At 40.0% G+C, this 20,238-nt stretch overlaps 1 protein-coding gene across 1 annotated transcript in view; it reads left to right on the top strand.

The window, feature by feature from the left end:
• The first annotated feature begins 2,202 nt into the window (after window positions 1-2,202).
• SCN2A (sodium voltage-gated channel alpha subunit 2) overlaps window positions 2,203-20,238 on the top strand; it is an 80,877-nt gene continuing 62,841 nt past the window's right edge. The window contains exon 1 of the mRNA XM_055811624.1: window positions 2,203-2,456. The gene's annotated coding sequence lies outside the window, so the exon portion shown is untranslated. The remainder of the gene's footprint in view (window positions 2,457-20,238) is intronic.

Raw genomic sequence — 20,238 nt, 5'->3', positions numbered from 1 at the left:
AAATGTATCTTTGCCAATGAGCTTTACTATTAAGATGTCATTGTCATATACCTACAGATTAAAAAATTGAAAGAGTGATAGGCTGTAGAAGGATTAAGATTACAGAATATAAAAAAGAATAACAGTTTCTTTGAGTTTGGGAGAGAGAAAACAGTGTTTATAATGGAGCTGAAATGCATATTTCTTCCCAGTACTCCTTTAACTGAATGGCTGCTCTACAGCTAAGTATTATATATTAGTATTATTATAAGTAATACAGTTTCATACAGCCTCAAAATCTCTTATAATACTTTTATCTCACTTTTAATATTGCAGATATTATTAATTCAAATGATCTTTGGGTTTTTTAGATGGCATAGAAATTTTTGTTTGGTTTGTGAAGTAGTTTAAATTAATATTCGAAGTTTTAATGTTACATATGCCAATGAAATAACTGTTTTGTGAAAAGTACATTCAAGGGGTGACTTCATTAAAGTAAGCTTTAGAATATCACCTTCACCAATATAGGTTTATAGTAGGCCTAAATCCTTTCATGGTACATTTCCATGTTTATACAAAGTTGCCAAAGTATATTCACAAGCATTTAAAGTCACATGACCTTTAGACCTTTAGACTCCGGGCATTTCGAGTGCCAGGTCCCGGGGATGGCAGAGTGCGCTTCAGCACCGCGGACAGCGCCCGAGCCCACCCCCCTCCCACCCCCACCCCCACCACCCCCGCCGTTCAGGCGCTGCTATAGGGGTGAGTAAAAATCGTCTGTATTTTTCAGTGAAATCCTTTTTCGAGGTATAACTATTACTTTTAATATAAATTAGTATTATAGGGGATAGGGGAAAATTTCCTTAAAACAAGGTCAAATGAGAGCGTATTTTTTTGTGACAATAGGATTTCTAAAATACTCAGCCTATGCTCACACATGAGGTATTTTGACCTATTATCATTACTTGAACTATTTTAGGACTTTGGAGTTCTTTCATGGTCTAAGATCCCATTGTAGGGATTGGACAAGCATACAAATTGATCTTTTTCCTGAAGAAGTGTCACTCCATGGATTTGTGATAACCATGAAGAATGGTTTAAGCTGATACAAATATGAGATGCTACTGAAAGGGAGTCTCCCCAGCAACTTCCCTGTCTTGACATTAGTGATCATTTTGATGAGTTAGATCGTGGATCCCAATTAAAAAAATCCATGTGTTTCATCTAGATGCATTCCTAGTTAACTCTTGCACTTTTTCCTCTCCCAATCCCCATGTTTTGGTGCAATGAAATTTTCCTCCAGAGCTGAGAATTGTTGAGCCAGCCCTGCATGCAGGTGTGTGCTAGCTGTTTGACGTGACAAAGCAGGTTTAAGAGATAGAAAGCTTTTAAGGAAATAGAGAGAGAAAAGTAGATACACTCAGCTATATAGCTCTCCAGTATAAGGCATGCTTTAGTAACAGTAAATCCAAAACTGCTGTCAGGTGGATCATGGCTAGAGACAACTGAAGTGAGGCAGACAACTTGTATATTAGTCTTTTGCAACTAATAGCTTCCAGAGTATGAAAGAGCCATTTCAGGATGCTATAAAATTCAGGACAGCCTGGGATGAAAATAAGCAAAACAGATCACCACAAAGAAATTTTTATTGAGCAACAATGTAATAGCCCTTGCTAAATCCAAGCATCCATTCCTTTCATCTTACGGGTTTTTTTCCCTCTGGCTTTTTATAAAGATATAAATGTAATTTATATTTTGCAGAATCAATAATCAAACAGAAAAAAAGTAGGTGCTCTTATTCTCAACCACTTGTAGTGGTGTTTCTGAATAAAGAATTACTTCTTTATTTTTAAACATAATGGCGTTAGTACATAGTGAAACAAAGACATCTGGCAGAACCTTTAGTTTTCTGCAATTATTTGTGTACAGATGTATCCAAATACCTACTTCGTTATTTCAAAAAAAAGTTTTGCAGTTTAAATCTCAAACCAATTTTTAAGAATATATAAGCATTCGTTAGTCCTAACCTACTTACTTCATTTAAAAGCTGTATAATCAAGGGCTAATATACGACTATAAAACTGAAATACAGTTTTGACGGCGCAAGAACCCGGCCGAGCTCCCGTCCGCGCCGGCAGGTGGCGCTCGCACGCAGCGTGCCGCCGCCTGCCTCCCCCTCAGCCCTTCCCTCCCCTTCCTCTTTTATTCCCCACAACCAATTTTCTGATCGATGCTGGGATTCAAAGAGTGAATCTCTAGAACAGGAAGCAGGCGAAGTGACTACAGAATACTGCAGAGATTCCTTTGTTGCTTTGATGGGGAGGTTCTTTCTTTACTTCTTCCCTTTTTCATTTCAGTGAAATTAAGAGTTACAAGCTTCTTTTCCCAGAAACCTGAACCTGCAGTAGAAGGAGCCTCATCATCTACAAGTGTATGGATATTTCTTATACCATGATTTTTAATTCTCTTTTGATCAGGTAAGACAATACAATATTTAATTAAAATGCTTAGTCAATAGATTCCAGTTATTTTGTACCAATATTCTTCTCCTGTGGTGCCACACCTAGCTTTCAATTAATATTAATAGAACAAGAGGAGAGGCAGTAATAGCCATCTTTGCCACTGCATGGATTTTTCATAGTATTTAATTAGGTCTTAGCACAATAATAAAAAATGTTGTTGCTCTTGGGAGTTCTCTGGTCCTATGTATTTTTAAGATTGTGTGTTTATAATTACAATTGAGTTTGTATTTTTCATCCTAATAGTGGTAATTTGTTGCTGTTGTTTTGAGGTGGTCATCCACAAGTGTTCTCTTTTTCTGCTGGAGGCTATATTGGTGCTGTATCCAGAATACAAATTGGACTGTAATTTAAAGCATACAATTAGATCTCTGGGATTACCCAGTTTTAATGCAGAAATGTGCTGTTGCTTCTTTATACCATATTCAGTCAGAGGCTTTCTTTACTTCCTAAATTCATCATTTTGTTTCTGTGAGGTATAGGAGATTTACAGGATTTTCCCCTCCCTCATCTCCCAAAACAGCCTCTCCCTGATGGAAGACAGAATGGAGGACTTCTCTGTGACTAAACATGGTTTTGCACTGCTGCAAATGTCATATGCAACACATGTGTTTTGTAAATCATTTTATAGATATAAGAATGATTTTTTTATTGTAAAAACTTAATTCCATATTGCATGAGAAAGGAAAAAAATATTCCTTTCATTATCTTTTTAGATGATACATACTGGGAGAGACAGCAGAATGACTCAGGAGGTGGGAAGCTCATGCAGTACCCCCTGACTCTTCTTTCAAACCTCCAGTTTTTTTCTTTTACAGCAATAATTTATTTAGTCAGGGAAAAATAATGTAGAAATGCAATGATTTACACAGTCATAAACCAGAGAAAGGGCTCTGTAGTCAGTATGTGAGAAAAAAGAATATGTGATTAGTTTAAATGCATTTTGCTTTCTATTATAAAGTGGTAAGTAGGAAAGCACTTAATCTTACCTGTGAAAAGGTAAACTTTTTTTTTTAGTGGTGATTAGTGAAGCAACAGAAAATTGCCTGTTGGGATTTGAATGCTAGATGCTGCCTTGGCTTTAGATGATTCCCTAGATACATGTGAAATGTTAAGAAGGTTCACAGCATTCTTGCCACCTATGCTCATTTGGATTTTTCTGACCAATGTTTACAATATGTATATATGGGTACGGCTCAGCCATTGTAATGTCTGAAGATATCTTGACTAGATGGTAAAGGATCATCCATTCTTGAATAGATCTGGAGAAAAGACTAATAATCGCATCCAAATGCTCTGCAATTTCCTCCAGTGACAAAAGCATTAAATAAATGATGTTCTCTTATGTCTATAGGCCCCAATTCAACAACAAAAAGGCATGTCAATAGGATGACTCACGTTATTAGTATTAGGCAAGTAGATAAGTACCTGGCTCTGTTCTCTTGATTTTTAGACTACACCAATGTTCAGGGAGAGAATATTTTTTTTTAATCACAGAAATTTTGCAGTGTTCATAAAATGCAGTTAGTAGGGTAAACAAACATATAGCTTTAAGATGAGTTATAGATTTACTTTCACATTTAAAAAATAAAAAGAAAATCCACTTGGCTTCTGCAAGCCTTAAAGGAAAATATTGAAGCTGAATTCTTACAGATTTTGAGTATGTTACTTGTGAACATTAGTCTTGGGGAAATATGAACACATAAATAGTGATATTGCCTCAAAGCATGATCCAGTTACCCTTCAGCAGCAATGAAGTCGGATGTTTCTGGAGGACTTCAAGTGAAAGTTGTCCCCAAAAGAAAGCCGGCCCTGGGAGGGCCTTTTGTGAAACTTAATTTTAGGAGATATTTAAGCCCTCTTGTTAGTATTGTTCATCTGAACTACTCTAATTGAAGTGTACTTTCTATACCTATAAACATCAGATCCTGCAGCAGGGACCAGCAGACCCACTCTGCAGCCAGAGCAAGAGGCCAGCAGCAGTTACGCTGTCAGCGCTGCTTGCTCAGTTTCTTCATCACGGACCTTGATGTGTTGGGTCATGACCTGCAGCCCTGCTCTACCCCTGAGTAGCCCCTAAACTCTCCTGCAGAGGGGACAGAAAGGACACTGAAATCTAATATAGCCTATTTGCTTGAATCGTACTAGGCTCCAAATGCAACTGCAACCCCTTCTTATGCATACAGCTCTCCGCTGGAGCCTGAAAATCATGAACAAGCTTTTTACTGTGTGGCTTCCATTGTTTTAAGGCCATGCACAGCTTCTCCAGAGGACAGTGTGGATCCTTTGCAGCAGCAGACCCTGGTCCTGTACTCCCCCAGGGTGGGAGCAACCTCTCATGCATCAAAGCCCCCCCCATTCCTCTCTCTTTGCCCTCGCTTGCTGAGCAGGCGTCGGGGATTGTGAAGGCCTCCTTTCTAGAGGCTTCCTGAAGCCACTCGAAATAATCCATTTCTTATGCCTCCTTCTCCTTTCGCTGACACCTACGAGTCTCAGAAGTGCTGGGTTAAAAGACACTTATGCCAATGGTGGACTGAATCTCCTGTTCTTCTTCAAATAATGTACTTGATTTCAAAGAGACATTAATGTGGGGAGGCAAATGGTGGTGTGAACCACTAAATACCATAAGGCTTAGAATCATAAAAAATAGCTAAGGAGGAAAATAATAATTCTGTAATCACTGCATATTAGGGAAGACATGCAGTAAAGAGGGTTTGGGACCAAAATACTGAAAGAGGACAATTTTAAGAAGCATTGAATAACTACGTTCAAGTTATTCAGTTCAAATTCCTGTTGTTTCCAAGCTCACAACATTACCTCTCTTATTTCTGCTTCTGAACCTACTATTGTTCTTTTTTCCTACCCTTACCTCCAATTTGTTAGGCTGCTTCCTCTTCCTGCCTCCAGCTGGTTTGGGACCAGCAGAAGGGCTTTGCTTCTGCTCCTGGTTTCAGCATTTGATGCCTCAGCAGCTATTGCTATCAATTGCACTGAATTGCTAATGCTAGGCAGAAACACAGTCAACATGTGGCAGCTCTGTAAGTATTTATTGCAAGCTGCTAAGAAGCTTTTTCTGAGCGCATTTAGCAATTATTTTAGAGAGATGCTGAGTGGCCAAATTTCAAGAAATTTAAACAGGAACAACAAAATACAGACTCTTATATTGCTTGAGCAGCCTGCTTGACAAAATTCAGAGTAAAGAGATTGTAGCAAAAGTTCTAAAAATATGGCAGGAAATATATTTTAGTGCTGCAGTATTACCAACATACTCATTAAATAATTACAAAAATGGTTTTTAATCTTCCTATTAAAAAACCTAATAACATAGATTCATTGTTCTTGCCTTTTGGTTTTTAAACTTGTAGATTAGTAAAATAATACTTTCAAACTTTTCCTAATAAGCAGACTACAAATGTGTTTTTTTCTATTAAGTGGTGAAGTTTTTGTTGTTATAAGCATTCAAGCTGAAAGAATTAAGTATCATGAGGACACGTGGATCCACATTGTCAAGTTAAGCTTTTCTTTGTAACTTCATTGAAAGAAGTATCTCACCATTTATAATGCCATTAAAGAAAGAAATCAGGATGAGACCAACAGCACAAAGAAATTCAGTCCCAACAATTAATGTCTGGCAAAGCTGAAAGCATTAGGAAGAGATTCTCATGATGGAAATCATTAAGCAAACAAAATTTTGTCAGCTCTGTTCATACTATATAGAAAAAAAGATCAAAAAATATTAAAAAATCAGTAATAAATTTTTTAGGTCTTTCTGCATGAAGTTCGGTGATTGTTTCTATATGAAGTTTTCTTGGGTTTTGTGTAATTGCAATTGCAGTTGCTTCTTGATTCTTAGCTCAGATTCCATTGAACGTGGGCAGAATCTGATTTTGGCCAGGTGAGCTCTTGAACTGCTAGCACTAGCCAGTTCTCACTCCTCTTTCTGGACATCCCCACAGCTACTTCCCATTATGCAGCAAAAATGCTGACTTCCACCATCAAGAAAGAGGCTCGTGTTAAAGAACATAATGATTGCTCTATGCAGTGTATACTCGGAAAAGCTCATAACATGTAACGTTAGCAGACTGTGTTTTAAGACGATGGATGTCCAGGTTTTGAACATACAGTAAGAGGTCTTCTCGTGGTCTAATGTGGACTTGTCACATAAGAGGAGATGCCTGATTTCTATGCCATATGGTGCTGCTTGTCTGGGCTTAAATGGAGTCGTAACGTACAGCTTTTGAGTATGTTTAGAGGATGTCAAAGGACTCACTTTAGCCAAAAATATTGGGTACAATTCAACCCTGCAGTAAAAAGTACAACTGCAGTAGGTTTAGCCAGCTCTCAGCTTAGTACTATGTTTTCAAATGCAGTGTATGTGCTTTATGGAACTGTACCAACCCACCTGATTATTTTGGCTACTCATTCGGCCTGCTAGCCTATCACTCCATAGCTTTCTGGTCATTGGTACTGAGCTAACTGAATTAAAGCTACAATATTTCCACATCTGCTGCTGTCATTCTTCTGACATTATTACCAGCAGGCTTTGAGTGGGGCAGAAACAGTGTTCCTGTTTGAATGGGGGTTAGTTAGACACTACTTCTTTCTATGCCATCCTCACCACATCTCACCTTCCTCAGAGTAACTGCAAAATCCTGAGCAGACTTTGACCCTAATGCAGTTTTGTTTGATGATAAATGTAAATGACTCACACTGAAATTAGGAGTCTGACTCAAGTTCTCAAAAGCAATACACCATCTTCTAGACTCCTGCATTTTTCTCGGTAGGATCAGAGATATACTAGGAGCCAGATTCCACATATGTATACAAAATGGAGTCACATCCATGCAGAAAAAATTTGATAGTCTGATCTCAAGAAGAATAGTGGCCAGTTTAATGCATCATAAACTTCATACAGATAGAGCAAGGTCAGAAACAAGTGTCCTTGCCCTAGACATTGGTCTGAATTTGCTGTTTAAAAATGAGTTCCATAAATAGATGCCAACAAAAAGAAGGTTGAAGTAGCACCTGAGCATCTAAACAAACGATGTGCTTATAGGGGAGTGTATGGCAAATTTCTATACAACCACAACTATTATGAAACAAGAACTCTGCCCAGGGAATTTGAAATTTGACAGCCTATCTCTAAGTATACTCATTGTATTTTGTTTATTAGTAAATACTTGTACCAGATGCAAACCAGTGGAAAATCCTACCTTTTGGGCCACAAGGCAAGCTTTGTGAGATCAGTTTTCCACACTGGAAGTCTGGCGAGGTTGTTCTAACTGGGACTGTGGCACACAAGGTCATATCACAAGAGGATAACAGGTATATTTGTAGAGTGTGTGAGCTTCATATGCTTTCTCTTTCCTGATAGTCAATAATAAAACCATGGAAACTAAAAGATAACTACCGAAACCAGGCAGAATGAAAAAATATTCCTTCTGTAGATGCATTAACCTGAAAGCAGACATGGGGCAAACACTGCATGATTGTATCCAGGCTGAGCTTTCAGTGATGGCTGTGCAAACAAACTGATAGCAAATGTATTCACACAGGTTACATTTTGCAGTGCAGGGGCAGGTTTCCATTTTGTAGAATGGGAAGTAACACAAAACTGCTGACAGCAGACAGCCTCCTAGGTACCGCAATAATACTACTGAAAAATTCTCCTAGCAAAGCAATGAGAATATGCTTTGAAAATGCTGAGATGCAGGATAAGCTGTTTTATTTTTATTTGGTTTCTGCAAAATACTAATAGACGCAACAGAAAATGCCCAATTTTACTATCAGTAGCAATGGTAAGATGCAAATCTTTAACATTATTAAGGAAATCAATTTTGTTAGGAAGCAATAGACTGTTACTGGGCAGATTTGAGAGTCACTTTTCAATAGAATAACATTTTACATCTTGCAGACAGTTTGCTTTTGTAGTTTTGTTGACTAAACATACACAACAAAATGTTTTCGAGAGTTATTGTTTCAAATTATTTTTTTTCAAAATTTTCTGTGAAAGTTAACATTTAAAGCATTTTGCAAAATTTGTGACTGTAAAAATATACTTGTGCTTTTGCCAGCTGTAGTTGCTATGAATTACATGATCTTTGATCTGAAGCAAAGCTTTGGCCCTCTAAGCCAAGCTGGAGGCAGGCTATTCTTTGCACAGAGAGAAATTTGTTACTCTACTCCACCAGTATCCTTCAAGAAAAAACAAATATTAAATTTGAATGTAAGCCTTAGAGTATGAAGATGATGACCTTTAATATTATATAGGACACTTGGGTGCTATTACTCATGTTGATATCTTGCTCTATGGAGTGGCAGAGGCTGGGAACCCAGAAGCATTCTCCATTGCTAGGAAAGGGATTATATGGCTTTTCTCAGTATTGACCTCACTTCCAAATTAATTTAAGGATTCACACGTTCTCAAAATAATCTGTCCTTAGTGAGAGAGATGATGGATACAATGCAGGAATCGAGTGAGCTGGTATAAATATTGTGAAGATGGGCAAACAGCTCTGAAACTGTGATAAGGAAAGGAAATATCCTCTGGGAATCTAAAAGAGAGTGATTGATGGGGGAAAGCAATTTATTGTGGGGCGGGGGAAGTGAAATTTTAGGAGTGTACACAAATTTATTTCATACGAGAAAAAAACAGAATCCATTGTAAAGCAAATATTGAAACGTGTATCTGTGTTCCTGTACAAAGGTGAGCAGTGTGGTGTGCATGGCTCCAGTGGGAAAATTTTGCAGTGGTACAGCTCCAGGTGGCAGGTGATGCTGTGAGCCAGGAATGCTTCTAGGAACTCTTTAGGGAGCTCTTGTATTCCCTCTAATCAGAACCTGTTTTGCTGGCTCAAACATAGTGGGAAAGGATAAACTCTCCTGAGGAGGTTTTCAACATCTGCTCCCTTGCTTTATTCACATGTACCAACAAATGCAAATGAAATATACTCAAATAAAATTTACAGTTGGAAATTATTCCAAACTGGAGTAAATTGTCAAACTCCACTGAACAAATCTTGGTTCCAAAACACCCAGCTATCATGGGCTGCAGTTGTATTTTAGCCAAGACTTCCGTAGATTATCTTGAACAATCCTTCCTTTCCCCATAGTTATAAAAGGATACTATAATGAACAAGCCTCACCTTTTTTTTTTCAAGTTACCTTGAAACTGAATCTGCTTTTTTAAAGAGAGTGATTGAATTTTACTGCTGTTGGTTCTCTGAGATATGTTTCATGAGGTTTTTTCTCTCTTGTGAAAAAAATCAGGAGATAGTTAGATTTGGGTAAATATATGGTGTAACTGTTCAGCTTTCCATTTCTGACAAATCCCTATACTTAAAAGGAGAAGCGGCACAGAAGTTTTCTTGACTTCACTACCCAGAAAAGTGATGTCTAAGTATAAAATAAGGCACCCATGTTATTGGAATAATACTTTGCCATCAGGTGACACAGTAAGAGACTCACATGAGTTTGGTGTGTTCCAGCTGAGGGTCATGTTAAATCAGGGGACTGTTATAAGCCACACTGTGCAGTGTCAGAATAAACACTCATAGTGATCTCTCTGGTCCTGTATTTATGAGTCTGGGTTGCTCTCTCAGGCCCTTCAAGTTTCTTGATGGAATAGTGATATTATCTTTCTGTTCTTGCTTAACTGCATATGTCTGCCATATGCACTTTGTCCCTCAGGATAACTTGATCCATAAATATGATGTTATAGTGTTCAGAATATTCCTAATTTATTTCTTGATCTGACAGGTTATCAGGACACTATAAAAGGCAAGCAGAAACCGGCCCTGGCAAGCTGTTTGTTGGTTTGGTTTTGGTTTTTTTTTTTTTAATGGCAATTCTATTTAATTGTGGGCCAATTAACTACTCTGTTTCCTTTCAGATAAAAAAAATCTTCTAAATTTAATAGAGAGTTGTTTGTTGCTTCCTAATGTTGTATATCTGTCTAAGCTTTTCATTACTCAGAGAAACAAACATGCTGGTCAGGTCACCGGGGAGTAGTGGTGATGTTTGCCGTCCTCCTTTGCATGGGAGGCGGAGGGGGGATGAAGCTGTAGCTCTTAAGTGTTCTAATGGTTCCTGCATGATAGGCTGGGAAATGCTGTGTAACACCTGGCTGTTCTGCACAAGTCACCAGCCATATTATTCATCATGGGATCTAATTTCATGCTGTTTGGTTTAATTTTTCCTTTTTGGTTGCCAAATTTTGAATATACATCCAACCTTGTCACACTGGTGACATCTTCATTTAAAAGATATACTTACTCATCTGTAGAGATGCCTGTAGCGTGAAGTTTTGGACAGTTGGTAGAGCTGCAATAAATCATAACTATTAAAATTACAGTAATTAACATACATGCGAAGTACTAGAACAGGAATATTCAGTTCCCGCCCTGCCTCTGTTAATGTGTATCAGTATGCAACATATATTTTCATGTCATTCTGTTTCCAAAACCACATGTGCTTCTGTTTCTCAAAATGTGAAGTGGGAATAATGTTAATAGCTGAAAAATAAATGGCTGATATTTAATAAAGCAGGGCAGAAATAAAAGTTTCCACTAAATATTTCACATTTTTAAAATTGCATTAAAAGTGTGTTAAGTGGCAGATTCAAGCAGTCAGTTATGGGACACTGAACTAAAGCTGTCTTTACATTCTGGAAATCAAACATATGATTTGTGAAAAGAGTGATTTGAGTGAATTGCCTGCCATCATATTGGAATACTGAGTAGAATTCATCCCATCTCCCTATACAGTGGAGAGAAACAGGCACTTCTAGGGCACAACTTGCCTCCTCGAGGTAGATATCTAAAATGGGTCAGAAGAATGGCTTATCGAAGGACTAATTTTTCTCCAGTGGATATGAAAGGAGTTCAGATTGGCTTAGACGTGCATGCCTACAGATACAGACATCTGACACCACGGAAGGTGAATCCTACTCATGACACAGGTAGAGGTGACATCCAGTTCTCTGGGACAGCATACAGACCTTGCACAAAGGACAGTACTTTTTGCCCACGTAGTTATTGTCCTTTTTCTCCTTCCCACTAGTCACTTCTCCCAATCCACATGCAGCACCAATGAATCAAGGAAGTCTCCAAAACAAATCTCACTGCTTTTAAGAGCTCATTCATATTGTGTACTACAGAAGACAGTGAGTGTTGCATTATAGTATCTACTGACAAATGGACTGAAAGTGAGATCTTCATTCTTGCAAATGCTGTCATTTGAGTCCTCCTTCCTGCAGTAATAAGTGTTTCTTATTGGAGTGTCTGTACACAATTTTAGGGAGATCATACTGATACCCATATGAACAATCAGGAGTTACTGAAGTTATGTTTAAAGATGACAGGTTCAGGGGTCTGTGAAGTATGCATATAGTACTCTATAAACTCAGTTTCAGATCTTATTGTCCATCCCTCCAATTAATTGCAGTCCAGTTATTTCAGCTTTTTATTCCCTTTCTTGCCCATCGAGCCGAAGCTTTTTTGCTTTGTCCTGTCTCAGCTTGCCCCCTTATACTGACTCCTCCCTACCCCTCTTCCCTTTTCCATCACTTTTTCCCAGTCTAGTCTCCTGTGAGGCCAAACTGATCAACCTAGATTATTTTCTTCGTCATAATAATCTGCAAGTCCTTGAGCTTTTCACGTCTCTCCAACCAGCCTCCAGGACTACTACAGCTAATTTTGAGACAATCTCTTTATCCAGGCTGACAGTTCTTCCACATATCACTTCCCTGGAGGTTTTTTCTCCTGCCAGTCTTCAATCCCAGATATGTCTCTGTTTCTTCCTAATTTTTTTTTCTGTATTCTTTCTTCTTTCTGTATTTCCTTCTGGTTTCTTGGTTTTTTTGTTTTGTTTTGTTTTGTTTTATTATTATTATTATTATTATTATTTTCAAATAACCAATGTATAGGGTCATTAAGAACAGAAAGAGGAAAACATTCCCACTCTTAGGTCAGCACAGTCCACACAGACTTCAGCTGCAGGAAAATCCTCTCAGCTGGACACTCAAACATCAACAGAAAAGGCATTATCTCTGGAATTCACACCTTTAAACCTCTGGGGTGTTCTTCCAAATATATGCAAACTACTTTTTCAAAAGCTTTCAACTCTGAGTAAATGTTATAGATATCACGCCAACAGAAAAGTCCAAAATGCAGAATGCTGTTATGCAAGAGGTTCTGCAGGGCTTCATATTCATGCTTCGAAAATTGTCAGCTATAAAATTTTAGAAAGAAATATATATCTGTAGCTTTTTCTTAGAAATAGTTGCATCATTTAAGTTGCAGCTTCCATCCAAAAATCAGCCTGAGGCAAAAAGGAAATTTTAGCCCCAGTGCTTCAAGTTTGGCTTAAGTAAGCAAGGGAAGGGTGGGGGTGGCGGCATAAAACGAAAGGAAAATGGGACAGGTCAAGTATCTCAATAACAAACAGTACCATCAGCCCCATCTGTAATTATTATGAAACAAGACAACCTGTAACTAGTAGCTAGCTTGGACCCATCTGCACTTTATCCCTAAGGATATAGTAACAACTGCTAACCCATAAACCACTGTAAGACTAAAAGAATATTTAGAAGTAAATATGGGACTTCATCTATGACTTAATTTCCAGTATCACTGAAATGACTTTGCTTCTGGCTTATTTGAAGTGGCATTTCCCTGAAACAAAGCCAGTTCTTCCATTCTAGTGGCAAAGGGAATCTGGTGGAGACCAGGTGTGGGAAAGGGAGTTGTGCTTTTCAGTCATGCCTTTTTCTGTTTCTGCCTGCTTCAGAGACCTTGGTATGTTTCCAGGTGCAGTTATATAGTAGGACATGGAGGTAGGGGCATGAGTAGTGCTGATGAGGAAATACAGTCTGTGGCATCTTGCCCTTGGAAGCTGATGGATATCCAGGGAGTTAATGCTTCTTTCAAGCTACGTTAACTCCTGCAGGATCCCCTCGGCAGCTGGTGCTGTGCAGCTGCAGGGAGCCTGTCAGCGGCAGTGCAGTTCCCAGGGGGAAAATTCTCATATGTTATCCATGGAGATGTTTGTTTCCCCTCTGTGGGATGGTCCTCACGCTTTTAGTGTCTATTGTGTTTTGCTTTTAGAAATAAGTTCCTCACAAGGCAGTTGTCTTTGTTACTAATGCACTATCTTTGCAATTGCAGGACTATTTAGAGAATACCCCATTTAGATTCAGATTCTCTTTATTTTGCAGAGTTACAAATTAGATACGTACCTCCTGATGTGCTTTCTATAGACCAAACCTAAGGTCAGGGTTATTTAGCATGTGGTGGAGGAGGTTATTTTTTTTTTTTTAAACATACCAACAGCTTGAAATAAGGGCAACATCTTTTAAAAGGGAAGATGATGTAAAAACCGTCCCAGCATCCAGCTCCCCATGTCTGTTTCTATGGTTTTAGTCACCATTTCGTAGTCAAAAAACCAAACAAACCCCAGAAAAACAACAACCGCCCCCACTTGAAGAAGGGAACTGGCCGCCCGCAGGCAGGCGGCAGCAGCATGGCTGACTGTCCGCACCCAACACAGCCGGTGAGCACACCTCACCGGAGGGATGGTGCTCCCCGGTTCCTGGCCGCCTGGGTGGGACAGCCCGGACCGGGCTGGGGACAGCGCTCGCCGGGCTCCAGCCCCTGCCCAGGGCCTCGGCTCCTTCTGGCCGACGCCCCCGGCAGGCGCAGCCACCGCGGAGCGCGGCCCCCTCCGCGCCTGCCTCCCCGCAACCCTGCCGCTACCTACGCTACGCTAAATGCCCGCTCTTTTCCGCCCCTCCTGCCTCCCCCGTTTGATTAGGCCCCGCTGAAGCAGGCTGGGGACGCTTTCCTTCTGGAAAAAATCATCTGCCTGGAGCAGGTTTTCGCGGGGAGTTCCCGCAGCCCGCGGGCGGCGCTGCCGCTGCGCTGCGCTGTCTGCCAGGCCGCAGCGCGGGTGCCGGTGCCGCAGCCGCCGGGCCGGTTGCTACGCAACCGCTCTCCGCTCCCCTCGGCGCCGCTCCGTGCCGGCGGCCCCCGCCGCCATTGCAGAGCCGCGTCCCCTCACAGCCCGGCCGCTCCCCGCCCGCCTCCCCGGCCTGGCTTTTCCCTCGCGGCACCGCGCTGCCCGTCTGCGCTCGTTGCAATCCCGTGTGGCAACGGCAGCCGCGGAGGCCGCGGGCGGCGGCCCGGCTGCCGCACCTGAGGCGCCCGGCGGCGGGGGCGGGCTCTGGAGGCGGCTCGGCTCGGCTCGGCTCGGCTCGGCACTGCGGCGTGCGCCCGGCCCTGCCCTCCCCCGCGGCTGCCGCAGCGCCCGTGGCGCCGCTCGCCGGCTCCGCCAAGGCCAGAGGAGCCTTTGGGATTGGAGTGGAAGCTGGCTGCAGCCCCTGCGCCCTGGCCTGAGGGGTGCTGGGCCCCTGCGCCCTCGCCTGAGGGGTGCTGGGCCTGGCTTTTCTGTGGCAGCCTGACCTAGGCTCATGTAAACAATAACCACCACAGCAGTTTTGTTTGTAGGTTGTGTTTGCAACAGAAGATGGCAAGAGGCTATAAAAGTGGAAATGTATTTTCCACACCACTTGTCAGTAGGTTCAGAATCACGACTGAAGTTGTTCATCCAAAATTTCTAGGCAGTTGTTAGGGGCATTTTAAAATTTCCCATCAACCTGGCATCCTTTATCCAAAAGGATCTAAATTATATATGACTGAATTTTCTGTAGCCATGCTGTAGTTACGATTAATGGAGATTTTATTCTAAACATCTTTACATAATGCCCATACTGGGAATGTTAAACTCAGGGTTCTGGTTTTTTGGGAAAGAAATCACAGCATGTTTTATTAACAGCATAAGTAATCAGCACATTCTCCTATTCAGGCATCTGGAAATATCTAGCTCATCCCGTACATATGGCACTTCTGTTATCATTACATCTTTGAATTGTATAGTCACTCTCCCCACACAAACACACTAAAAATGGATATATCTCTAGCTTGACACTTACTTATACAAGAATGTACTTGTGGGGATTCATTCTTCACAACAGATATCAGGGCAAAGATTGATTTGATGAAAAGCCCACCTCTGATGGCTGAAAGGCCTTAATCACTTAACCAGCCTCATTAGGGATTTGGCAAATGCTCTTCTCCCATTACTTTGTCTCCCACTTTGCTGTTTGCTTTGGAGACAGTCAGTATGTATCCCTTTTTGTAAAGGGGAAACTTGAACTGTGGTTTTGAATCTTTCCCAGGTGTGAATTGCCCTTTTCTTTTTCCTCTAGTCCTGGAGAACTGGAGGAACTTATCACCTGAGTCTGGCAGAACGCTTGTTTTACTGTACACAGAAAGAGAACGGTATTTTCAACAAGTGAAAAATACCAAATTGTCTAATGCTAGAAAGAAGTACTTTAGGGCGTCTTACCTGAAAAAAACAAGTAACGTTTTTGTTCATTCACTGACATTTGATTGAAAATCAGCAATTGTTCAGAGATCATTTCTGATAAAGAGGAAAATGGAGCATGTAGCTATAACCAAATGCAAGTCATTGCCAATTACTGGCTAACAGTAAGCAAAGATAACAATCAACCGAGTTTTAGCAATGTATTTTTCATACTTCCTTGGAGCACTTCTTGCCATAGCCCTATGGGCAGTACCCTGAAATAACTTTTAGACTGAGTGAGAAAACTGATCTGAAAGAACGCCCAAACTTTCCCAATAGAGGTTTTTGTATACCTATTTTCACGCTAGATGACTCTTGCCACATATTTTGCATAAAATGCTGTCCTGATGTCCTAATATCCATGTTGAAAGGTGGAGGGTGATCCTGGTCACCTTCTGATCTTGGAAGAGCAGTCCTGAGGCTGCTGTTTCTGAATGCTAGCCCTGTTTCATCCCTAGATTTGCTAGGGTTTGGGCATTTTAAGAAACCTTTTTGGTTTTTTATTCTACCTATACTGGGTTCTACACTAGGTACAGGATCCATGCTAATATTTGTTGACTGTACAGTTGTTAAAGCTCTGTTCAGCTTCAGCATTCAGGCACTGAAGGTCTGTTTGTTCATACTCTGGCTCTTTAAGCCCTATTGAGCTTTGCACTTAGGAGAAGCACTAAAATTTGGAAGACACTGTAGGCAGGTAGCTAGTCCTTTGCACTCTAAAAGTGAGGGGATGTATTAAGCCTCTTAATTTCTGTAGTGTGGTGGATCAGCTCTTTGGTCTGTTTGACATCTGGCCACTTATTTGTAGTTTTCAGGCAGACCAGTAAGCTGATACGGCTAAGATGCAGAGATGCAGAAGTGCTCGAAGCCATCACAGTGGGAAATGACCAGGACAAGAATGGGTGGAGAATGGGGCTGTCCCTTCTGACAGCACCACCTTGTATCAGCTTAAGATTTTCAGAAAATGTATTTTCAAAGGTGACTTGCTAGTTATGCATTCATTTAAAATGTTGGACAATGTGTAGGAAGCTGTATTTTTATATAACTCTTCCAAGCCATTTGGAAAAAATTGTTATATAGAAACACCTACTGTTCAAATTCACAATTCAGCACATAGGTACTGGATGAAGAGACCTCTGTCAGAGCTCTGACTACTGATGACACGATGCAGTGTAGCATGAAACACACAAACCTCAGTTGCAGGAAAACTGATTTTTATTTTCTGTCCACTAATTTCAGCAGTGGAGTAGTAAGACCGTAAACCTTAACAGATGTACCACACCAGCTGTAAACCTTCCACCTTCATACAGGGCAATCATATACAATCTTTCATGCAGTGCCATGGGGTGCTGACATATCCAGAAGGTCTATAGCCCTTTGAGACAGAACAGGGTTTTTTCCAGCACTTGTTCTACCCATGTATAGGAACAGTAGTGATGCTAGTTGCAAGTAAGAGAATGGACTATGAAATAGCTTTTCTAAATGTGATTGGTTTTATTTCTTTTTGTTGGATTAGGGGAAAATGAAAATGCTGGAAGGAGACAGGGGTGAGCAAAGAGAAACTGGGGGAAGATCTCTCCTATTCCACACCAATGCTTCCTTAGGCGCCCTCGTCTCTTTGTAAAGAAGTCCTTGGGACTTTCCTGCATATGATGTCACTCTTTTGTATCCTGCACCCCACTGATTCTTCAAGAATTTTCTCAGCCAACAGTGACTGAAATCAAAACCCCATTATTTTCTGCTGCTCTGGTATATAAACAATAAGCTTTTGCTCCCTTGAGGCCCAGGGAGAAACTAACAGCTGGAGCAGCACAAAACAATGAGAAACCTATGCTCATTAAGACCCTAAAACAGTAAGGGCCTGTTACAAGTTTCTTGATTCTCATTCTGATCAGTTTTGCTACAAATCTCACGCTCATCACTGATCTTTCTTTTTACAAGGCCTAGCCTTTCTTAAAGGCCTTGAAGGGTTGCGGTCTGTCTGCTCTGTTCATTCTCTATTTTCACTGGTAAAAGTGAAAATAACACTTTCCTAGCAAGTCCCTCTTGCTGCAGTTTAACCCCACAACCTGTTTGCCTATATGCCTCTTCCTTGGAGGAGCTTTCTAGACATATGAAGACTGTCATTGTCTCCTCCATCAAACTTTTCAATGTAAAATAAAGACAGAAAGAACTCAAATTCCACAATGCCTTGGATGTTTTCTCTTAAGTTTTGTTTTTTATACTGTGGTCTGAATTCTTTCCAGGTGGCCCCATATTTTTTGAAATGCAGTACCCAAGTTGGACATACTGCTCCAACTAGAAGGGTAGAAGATGATTTCACAAGTTTATAAATTTAAGTACTTGCACTTTTTTTCCAAAACTGACAGTTTTCACTCATGCTTGGTATGTAATGCAGTTAAGTACTCTAGATCTTCTCCTGTAGAGCTATTGGTGGGATTTTGTTCCTCATCCGCTAATTTTTTAGTTGTTTATTCTTGCCTAAATACAAAATGTAGGACTTGTATCTCTTGAATTGCATCATTTTTCAAGACCATTTTGTTATTTGTCAAAACATTTCAAATTCTAATCCTCCAGTTTACCTGTAGCTCTCTCAGTTTCATGGAGTCTGCAAAGCTAACGAACATGTTTTTCAGTCATCTAGATCATCATGAATACTTTAGTAGTATAGTAAGTATTTTAAGTACCAGGGGGGGAAGAGGTGTCAGGAATTTCTTTAGATTCAGTGTACTTGATTAAATGTATACAATTTACAAGTTTGAATGTATATTACTTACAAGAAGAAAAACCTCCATTTTCCCTCCTCTACCCCTTTTTCTCTTTAAATGCAAAAAATACTACTTCATTTTAGAGTATAAATTTCTGATTTTTTGGCGTTTTTAAGATTAAAGTTCTCAAAGTGGTATTAACGTTATTTGCAAACTACAGCAAGTATCACAGTAACCTACACTTTGCTCAAAGTTGCTTGTCACTGTTATAATTTTGGGACAGATTTTATTTAAAATTTGATTGTTTCAGCACAGAAAGTAGAAATATGCCAATGTAATTTGCTGCTATCACAAAGTTGGGAAGCATTGTCAATGAGCAAGCTATTGGACAAGATGAGCTTGATGACTGATGTTACTGGAATGAGATGAAATTCAGAACTATATAAATGAAAAGTCATGCACTTAGGGACAATTGTAACATAGTGTAGGAACACACAGCTGGAGAGTAAAAGGATTACAAAACCCCCGAATGATGGCACATTGCCACTTGTACATTTTAATGCTTTGCTTTAACATTGAACGTAGACAGTTAATTTTTATAGATTTCTGAGGAGAATCTGGTAATCTGTTTGCTTTCTGATTTTATTAATCAAGATTGTCTGTAGATGAAGGGCTCCTAGACTGCCAGGAAAAAACTCAGAAGTTTCTCTCAGCTCTGTCCTGTCAAAAATCATTCACCCTCATGCAGATTTTCTTTACATATGACACTGAACACTTCTTTAACTCTGCCCTTTATATGGGCCATGACTGTTTTGCAAAATGATTAAAAGTCAAAGTCCACTTCAAGCTTTCAGATGTGCCAGAGAGGTGGGAAGGTGGATAGCATTGGTGATAGAACTACTCATAAAATGTACCCAGGGCTGTAGGTAGGAAGCTAGACAGCAGCTGGAAATTACATATTACCAGAATTATTCTTGTTCAGTTATTATATTTTAGGTAAATTTTGTCCATGTTTTTTGAAGCAGGTTATGTTGGATTGGTTTTTGATTGGTATTTACTATTTCATTTGATCATTTTCCCTTCCTATATCTACTAATTTTATCTGTTACATTTACTGTAGTATGTAGTATTTAATTTTTTCAATATATTTTTAAGGATTGTTTCTAGCTTCTCTAGATGTAGTACTGTGGTCTCCTCTTCAAAAGTATATATATTTCTCTTTTAGACTACAAAGATCGTATTGCATTTCCTACCTGTTCTGTCTCTCTACAATACTTGTTCTTTTCACCTTACAGCCTAGTAAGACTGTACACACAAGAATCTAAGCAATGGGATACAATGTCCCACTAGCTATTTCCTTTTTGTCTTTACTTTTCACTGTCCTTCCTAATACTATGCATGTGGATTGTATAGCATATAGCACTGGTGGAAATCAAATTGAGATCTCAGGTAATTTCAGACTCATACAATAAGAAACAAATAATCAGACACTTAATATACCATTGATGGCAGAACGAAGGTCCTTTTCCATATTGTGAATTAGCCCAGCTTCTCAGGTACTTGGTTTACTGCAACTTTCATCAGTAGCTGCATGCACACATATGTACATATCC

This window comes from Falco peregrinus, chromosome 8, assembly GCF_023634155.1.
Source record: "Falco peregrinus isolate bFalPer1 chromosome 8, bFalPer1.pri, whole genome shotgun sequence".
Taxonomy (NCBI): domain Eukaryota; kingdom Metazoa; phylum Chordata; class Aves; order Falconiformes; family Falconidae; genus Falco; species Falco peregrinus.
Note: the sequence above shows the minus strand (reverse complement) of the source record. Positions and strands in the feature narration are given on the sequence as shown.